Source organism: Trachymyrmex cornetzi, unplaced genomic scaffold (assembly GCF_001594075.2).
Source record: "Trachymyrmex cornetzi isolate Tcor2-1 unplaced genomic scaffold, Tcor1.1 scaffold678, whole genome shotgun sequence".
Lineage (NCBI taxonomy): Eukaryota > Metazoa > Arthropoda > Insecta > Hymenoptera > Formicidae > Trachymyrmex > Trachymyrmex cornetzi.
Genome location: NW_017300001.1, coordinates 2,087 through 11,485, shown reverse-complemented (window position 1 = coordinate 11,485; position 9,399 = coordinate 2,087). Strand labels below are relative to the sequence as shown.

The 9,399-nt window shown below is 37.3% G+C and overlaps 1 long non-coding RNA gene across 1 annotated transcript in view; it reads right to left on the bottom strand.

Annotated features, from left to right (window-relative positions):
- LOC108767446 (uncharacterized) overlaps positions 1-2,527 on the bottom strand; it is a 20,407-nt gene extending 17,880 nt beyond the window's left edge. The window contains exon 1 of the long non-coding RNA XR_001940430.1: positions 2,427-2,527. This is a non-coding gene — a long non-coding RNA (uncharacterized LOC108767446). The remainder of the gene's footprint in view (positions 1-2,426) is intronic.
- Between the last annotated feature and the right edge of the window lie 6,872 nt (positions 2,528-9,399).

Genomic DNA, 9,399 nt, shown 5'->3' with positions numbered 1-9,399 from the left:
CCACTCACACACACACACACACACACACAAATACACTCTGTAACATATATATCAAGAATATACTCTCATTATCACACGAATCCGTATTAATTCCGTTATTACCGCCTTGCATCTCTCTCCTCCTGGCCGAACCTCTTTGCGACCCTGGCCGCAGCCCGTGACCGACGAGCTGCGTCCGCGCAAAGTCAGGTTGTTTTATGTTTTTACATGTAAAGTTTTTTTATTTAAATTAAATTTTTTCATTTTATACGGTTAATTCTTTAATTTTTTGTGGTAACACTTAAATTGAGCAAGGCAACGCAATTTTGTGATAATGTTTCGTATAATGTTTTGAAGGGGATTTAAATAACCACTACTTTAGTTGGAAGAGGAAATGTCTTGGAATGAATTGTGATATAATAATTTCATTTAAGAGGAATTTAAACCATTTGGATTGGAATAGGAAGATTCTTAAATAATGATACGTATACTTAGGTTTCATTGCATAAAAATTAAAGATGGTACCATTTGGATTAAGTAAATAATAAAGATAGTATCACTTGAGTTTTACTTTTCATTTTGTAAAATTTAACTTGGCGCCACAGTTGTTGATATTAAATCGTTCGTACAAATAATACATACCATTAGATTAATATTTATTGTTTATTTATATAATTTGGCGTGATATAAAGAAGTGGGATTTAACTTGGTGCCAGTTCTTGATATCAAATCTTTTATAGGAATAATACATATCATTAAAGTTAATATTATTTATTTAATTTGGTATTCGAATTACATGGTATTTAACTTGGCGCCAATTCTTGATATCAAATCTTTTTTATGAATAATACATATCATTAGATTTAAATAAATTAAGAAAACATTAAAGTTACTATTATATTTTTTCTTTGGGATGATTAAAATGTTAAAACTTAACTTGGCGCCAGTTGTTGATATCAAATCTTTTATACAAATGATACATATCATTAGTTCTACTAATAAGAACTACTGAAATAATCACTAGTGCAAAAAACTGCTAGTAGTGCATAGTGATATTACTAACATTTAACAATGTCATTACTGAAATCAGTATCACTACTGATACACAGTAGTGTCACTGCTGAGCCATTAATGTTACTACTGCAATAGTGTATAACGACATATGACGTAATATAATTTTCACTTATAATATTTGGTATAAAAAATTTTTTAGATTAAAAAATACATATACAGGAAGTTTCTTATATAGCGGACATTAGTCATATATTACTATTTCTAATTAAAAATTAAATCGAAAAGTTCTCCACCATTTTGTAATTTTTGGTATGATTGGGCAGCTGGATACGCATTTATTCGGCAATATTGAGAAATTAATATTTCGTCAACCATTGCGAAAGTTGCAAAATTGTACGGGACTTTTCGACTAAATTTTTAATTAGGAATGACGCTGTATGATTAGTGTCTGCAATTTAAGAAACACCTTATATATCGTTAGAGCTGAAATAATTAGTATTATTTCAGCTTGTAGAAATAATATTTTACAGTATTATTAAACACAAGTTATTATTATAGATATATCTTTATTTATACATTACAATTATTATTTAACATTAATTATTTTTTCTACACGTGTTCCGTCTCTTTCATATCTTTGACCAGATATGTTACAACTTACAATTATACGTTCATTAGCATTATAGGTGTTCGTGGTTCTTCGAAGAATTCCCATACGATCGCAGAAGTCAAGCATGGTAAGTAGAGGAACATATTCGGATCGCATTGGAGCATCATCAAATTAGTTCTCGAATTCATAAAGGAAACTGTTTTTTATTATAATTTTGTCGTGTATCCTCTGAAATATGTTAATCAATAATACTTATTTTGGCAATAAAACTTCAGTGAAATTTTAACTAAGTTTTTTTCACCACTATTACACTATTACACTACTAGCGAATTTACTATTGCGCTATTTTCATTAGTAGTGACACTAGTAATGACACTAATAGTTTTTTTCCATAAGAGTATAATCATTGTGCACATTAAAAATGAGTATCATTATGTTCTATATACATGGGTTATCGTCCATTCTTTATTGAAAAATGAAATTTTCTTTGGCCTGTAAATTCTCCTTTAAAAAATTTTGATATGGCAACCATGTGGGAGAGAGCAGGGCTAGTAGACCATAGGAGTAGGTAGACTAATCGAGGCTATGTTAAAAACAAAACACACGAGGTATGCATAAACGTGTTTCAATATACAGCTTTGATTGCTGCTTAGTCTGTTATCTTGATGCGGATGCATTTACATCAGAAGTTACGCTACATTTTCAAAAAATTGTACACGAAAGTAATTTATTCTTGAAGTTTTTGTTTTGCAATCATATGTAGTTATCTGACATTTGATTTCTGTTTAAATAATTTTAATTGATAAGTAAGAATTATACTTACGAAGGTCGTTTGAAAAGTTTTGAGCCTCAACATGAAGATGGCATTACTCGTCAAAACTATTTTGGTACTACAATCGTACATGTTTTGAAAGATAACTGTGAAAATTGCAGAAGCCATGTTGATGTCATGTTTTTTGTAAAAATGGAAAAAATCGAATCGACGATCACCATAACAAAAATTTACAAATTGCGGTTCTAATTAATTAACTATTCACCGTATTCACCAGATTTGATCCTCAACGACTTTTTCCTGTTTCCTAAGCTCAAAGTTAGGCTCGGGTGACACTGATTTTCGTCAAACGAAAACACTGACATCGACTGGCACAAATGATTATCAAACAACTGAGCGTCCAAAATGGCTACAATTTTCATAGGTATCTTGCAAAACATGTACAATTGTAGTACCAGAATAGTTTTGACAAGTAATGTCATTTTCATGTTGAGGCTCAAAACTTTTCAAACAACCCTCGTACTTTCAAGGGAACACACGGAACTGTCCCCCTCCGATTTTGATGAGATTTAATATATTGTTCTATTGATAAGAATAAAAGATACGTATCTTTTATATCTGTTGAATCGCATGTTAAAGGAATTGAAAACTCCTTTGAGAAAAATCGGTTTTTTTCTTTCAGAATGAATACCGTTGAAACCATAAGAAACAGCAAAAATATCCAGAATAAAAATTGAATGGTTGCAAGAGTAGGGGAGACCGGGGCTAATAGATTCATTTTTCAGTTTCAAATTTTTACAGACGAAATTAAAAGACTTATCGAAAAAATGAATTCTACACTAGTTACTACATACATTTGACTACCTAATAATATTTTAGTAATAAGGGGAAACTTAAATTAAAAAGACTTATCGAAAAAATGAATTCCACACTAGTTACTACATACATTTGACTACTTAATAATATTTTAGTAATAAGGGGAAACTGATAACTAATATGAAAAAAAATTGCATTTTTCTAATGCATTCCATCTAATTCCCTGGAAGTTCCAATGTTGATTGCTAAAATAAACAATGATTGTATTTTAGGAGTTGATTTTCTCAAACTATTTAATTTGCAACATATGTTTGATCTCATTTTTCTCAATTTATTTGCTGAAAATGATACTAATTTTGATTGTTACACCGCATTGAACATGTTGTGTCGGTTCCGTCGAGCTTAATGCCTTTATTCCAAGAAAACTCTCGTTATTTAGATGAGTCTGAAAGAGAAAGCTTTTCTAATTTTCTAAATGAATTTCACGATGTGTTTGCTAATGAGATTTTTGCAAGGAATTGTAAAGTCGGGGAGTATATGATAAACATGAAGAACCCTTCCCCCATAAAGCAGGCTCCTCGTATTCCAACACAAATGAGAGGGGAAGTGAATAAAGTTATTTCGGAAATAAAAGATCAAGGAGTTATTGAAGAATCTAATAGCCCATGGACATCATCTGTGGTATTAGTTATAAAGAAGGATGGAACAATAAGGTTTTGTGTGGATCGCAAGGTAAATGCAATAACCATAAATGATTCCTACCCATTATCCAAGATAGATGATATCCTCGATCAATTAGCAGATAACGTTTGGTTCACTATTTTAGATTTAGAAATGGGTATTGGCAAATAAAATTTCGTCCGAAAGATAGAGAGAAAACGGCATTTTCGGTTGGTAACGGTTTATGGCAATTTAGGGTTATGCTTTTTGGTTTATGTAATGCTCCTGCAATATTTGAAAGAGTAATGGAACAGATTTTAAGAGAACTTTTTTATAAAGTTTGTTTAGTTTATTTCGAGGATATAATTATTTTTGGAAAAAGTTTTGAGGAAATGTTATTAAATTATAGAAAAATTTTTCTCCGATTAAAAGAAGCAAATTTGAAGGTAAATCAGTAGGGAGTATAGAGCGATTCTAACTATGGTCCACTGAAGGAGGTGCAGGGCGCGAGGGGTACTCGTAGGCGTGGAGGGAGGAGGGTGGCGCGGGGAAGGTCCCCAAGCAGCGGCATCACTATTTACATAAACAGCGATAACTAGGGCCTTATGTTTATGTAAACATAGGTCCCCGGTCGATGAATTACATAAACATTATACCCGTGTTGATGTTCCGCTATGCGTTCCGTATTTTTTTTGTTACCCGCCGCCGCTGCCCATCACCCACCGCCGCCGTGCATCATCCACCGCCGTGGGCCGCCATCGCCCTAGCACCCTCCCAAAAAATGCATAGGCAACAATAGCTCGCATGTTAGAAAAAGATAGAGCGCGACGATGTCGGAGCGCGTAACGCGATATCGAAGAAAAGACGGAAAACATAAATCAATCGAATAAAAGTTCCTTTTTTTATGACGCAGGTTTCTCAATACGGTTTTATACTAGCGCATCGAGGGAAAGGATAAGGAGTAAAAGAAAATACATATATAGTGATTAGAACGAAAATTTTTTTATTCATTACACTTACTACACTGATTTTTTTTTCATGTTTATTAAATTTTTTTTGCGATCGGCAGCCTTCGAATGCGATCGGTGGCTCAGACATCGCTAGCAGCGCTTTTTGAAGAAGAGAACAAAAAACTTTTTTTGATCACTATTCGCTTTTACAGTGGAGAATAAAATGCATTAGCACTAGTCACTCTAAATACGATACCTTATGGCTTATATTTTGATGACGTTGATGATGAGGAACACGTTGGTGACTTTGATGCTTTTTCGTCAGAACATTCCCAATATCTCGCTTTTTCCCTCGATAGTGGTGGACTTGGCGAACTTGGAGATAAGGGACGGTACGCCTTGCTCTCGATTCATTTTCGACGTATATATTCTTTTACTCGATCCATGTCTTATCGCTCGTAATCGAAGTTTACGATTAAATGAAAAAACCTTATACACTGTTTATATACTGTCAGGTCGGTGACATGTCGCGACGCGTTAAGAGAAGCGCTGATGTTTCGGCTGCTAAACAAAACATAACTCTTCTACAGTAAAATGAAAGTGGTACGCCAGTGAAAAGTATGAAATTACACTGCGTTCCCACAGCCCAAATTTCTTCGAAGAAGTGTAAATAACGATTTTTTTCTGGGAAGAGATCGGTGACATGTCGCGTTAAGAGAAGCGTTGGTGTTGTTTATATAAACATATCAATGAGGTGTGAAAAATATGAACAAGAACCGCTCGCCATGCTTCCTTATCTACTTTTAAAGAAAGTGTGACCCAATAGGCAAAGGGACAAAAAAGTCATAAATAAAATATGTAATGGATTATAAGCGCACAGTTCCAGTTGATGTCCTGGAAGACGAACGAATCGGTTGCAACAAGAGCAGCGTGAAAAGTATAGCTAATCATCGTACGAACGTTGAAAACAGACGACGTAGTCGAGAATATTGGAAATGCAGACCCGCGACAACTCGCGAATATTAGAGATGAAGTGTTAATAATAGAAATGGAAGAAGAGAAAACTTGGAAATAGATTTTGAGGAGATAATGAACGAAGATTCCGACGAAGAAGTATTACCCGACGACACTGGTTTTGCTAGTGAGTATGATACGGATCGTGTAGAAAAATTTATACCATCTCCGGAAATCCATGCACCGAACAGTCGTACTAAACACTGCATGATACTGTACAACGGGTGGTGCTTTAACTGTACGTGCAGCATGCATGATCCTTTTGGCTGACATCGACGTTGTGGGAATGTATCTTGTAAGGAAGCACGATATCGATTATATTGATGCGTTAAGCGGCAGATTTGCATGAATTGCAGAGTGTCAATGTAAACTATATTTCCATGCAACAAGTGTCCACACTGCACACATTGAAAAATTATTGTGAACAGTATTATGGACGAAAATGAACGCGAAAATTGTGCATGAAGACTGCGATTCGCGAAGGAGAGACATAAATGGTGTGCGAATATCTCCAGTGTAGTTCCTATGCGACCGAGAATTAGGTACACGTGGTGAGAAACAAGGAGTCATCATCAATGACGATAACGATGATGAAAAGGAATATTGATTCGGGCGGTTAGGAGACGAAACGGTGCACATTAACTTCGAAGAGAGATTTTGGTACAAAGCTTGCGGTTTAATAAAGGAACAGTGTTATCAGTCAACGAAAAGTGAGAGAAAGATTCAATATAGCTGCAGGCGCATTAAGATTCCTGCTGGTGGTTAGAAGTGCAACGAATTGATGATAACTGACAATATAGTGATGCCGTATTACGACCGCGAGGAGAATCCTGCTAAAAAAGTATTTCATGACTTGTGCAATAAGTATATACGTAATCAATTATGCTATCCTTGTGAAGAGTGCACCTTACCCGACGAACATAATACCAAGGTGAAAAAACACTATGACATTCTAGATGTAAAGCGGTGCCGCAACTTGTGTGAACGAGTCAAGTGCAAGTGCTTTGTGTAAGAGTGCGACGTGATCTAAAGACTGTGAAAAAGACATGGAAAATCACGAGCGAGTGGAACGCGAACTGCTGGAGCAGTGCGGCAAGGTCGCTACTCTGGTGGAGTGTTTCGTGTGGCTGCAACGATGCGACGAGTGCATCGAGCGGTTCGAATAACTTTGTCGTGCCAAGCGTCGGCGTTTCACCGTTGGACACAGACAATCCGTGGTGGCAAGGATCGCGCGGCTCGCGGGTGCAAAGACACAATTGGAGCGACGTTTTGTGCACGTTGATGGCGGGTACGCGAGTGGCGAGTACGTGAGTGGCAACGATAGATCTCTCGTCTGACGATAAATTCTAATCACATCGAGTCGCGGCGGTTTTTGGAAGACACGAGAGAAATAGTGCTCGAACGTGTGCAAGACGCTATAGAAAGACACGGTAGTATGAAAGTAAAAACCGCGTTCAACGGTGAGCTTGCGACGAATAACAAACGTGTCATTAAGAGTATAAACACTAAGAACATTGAGATATATCGATCACCGATTTGCGCGAGTGGTACGAGCGGTATGTCATCGAGCCCACATTGGCATCGCTTGAAGAGTTCCAGGAACGCGACAGCGGGTGGGCATTGTCACGTTGAATTTTACTATCAACGTGAACAAACTAAATCCCATATCGAATGGCGCGCGGGGTGCCATATCTAAGTACCGCGGGAAATAGCAACGAAACGAGCAGTGATCAGTGTGCGTACGACGGACAATGCGTGTTTCGTATGGTAGGTGGTCGCCGCTCTATACTCCGCAGAAAGAAATACGGATCGAGAATCATCGTATCGGCATTACATGACAGTGTTGAATCTCACGAACATTGAGTTTCCAATGACTTTAAAAGACATTTCCAGATTTGAACGTTTGAACGATGTATCGATCAACGTGTATAGCATCGAGAATAAACAGATCCTTCCTCTACAGCTCACCAACGACAAGAAGGAGAAGCACGTCAACATGCTGTACATGCAAGATCCACGTAATGATAGTCTCAGTCACTTTGCGTGGATATAAAATCTATCTCGTCTCGTGAGATCACAACTCACCAGAATGGAGCACAAGAAATTTTACGATCGGAAAGTACACATGAAAAATTATAATTTTCTTGAAATTAATATAATTGTAATAGCAAGAATTTTTTTGTTTTTTTTCAGATGTCTTCATAACTTTAGTTCAAACAAAAAATTGCGGTCGCACGCAATGGACTGTGGAAAAATGAACGACTGCGCTATTCGACTGTCGAGTGTGGACGACAAGTGGTTCGAATTTGGGAACTACTGCAATAAGGAGCATGTCTCATTCATCGTCTACGCCGACTTGGAGTGCGTTCTACGGAAAACGGAACTCGAGAGGGAAGATGCGTCGACGTACGTATCAATAACACGAGGTATTTAGTATAGGATACTACGTGCGATTTTTGTACGACGATACGTTATCGTCATATCGATTCCGTCGCGATGAAGACTGTATAGCGTTATTCGCGCGACAACTCCAAGACTTGGCGCATCGTGTAAGAAATATTGTATCCGGTAACGTGCCTAAGAAAACATTGTCGAAAGAACAATGGGAGGCGTACCGTAGCGACACGTTGTCACATTTGCGCCAGACGATACGCGGGTACGTGATCATTGCCATCTCACCGGTGGTCCAGCGTATTCAATCTATAATTTAAATTATAAAAGTACATTATATATTCCGATCGTTTTTCATAATTTATCGGGCTACGACGTGCACTTTATAATTAAGGAAATTGCTACCGCGTACGAAGGTAGGTGTGTTACCGATAACCAAAGAAAAATACATTTTGTTCACTAAACATACCGCCAAGAGAGCTGACTCGCGAAAATGTATAAAATTACGGTTCATTGATTCATTTAAATTTTTAAGTACAAGCCTCGATAAATTGGCATCGTTTCTAAGCACAGACAAATTAAAAATCGTACGTTCTAAATTTCTAACAACATTGGACGAAGAATTTGAATTACTGACTCGTAAAAGTGTATTTCCGTACGAGTACGTTGATTGCATCAAAAAATTGCAGGACACGCGTCTATCATCGTGCGAATCATTTTACAGTTCGTGGACGGGTGATACAGTATCCGAGAGCGATTACACTCACGCCGCGAACGTCTGGCAGCGATTCTCCATCCGAACACTCGGCGATTACAATGATCTGTACTTGAAAACCGATGTCTTGTTATTGACCGACATTTTTGAAAATTTTTGTGAAAGCTGTGTCGCGAGTTACGATCTCGATCCCGCGCATTATTACACCTTGCCTGCATGATTTCACATGGGATGCGATGTTAAAATATACGCGCGTAAGGTTTGAGTTGCTCACCGACATCGATATGATTATATTCGTCGAGCGCGGCATACGCAGTGGCCTCAGTCAATGTTCAGGCAGATACACATAGGCTAATAACAAGTACATGCGTTCGTTACGACCCGTCGGAACCGTCGTCATACTTGATGTACTACGACATGAATAATCTGTACGGATGGACGATGTGCCAACCATTGCCATACGCCAAATTTCGATGGG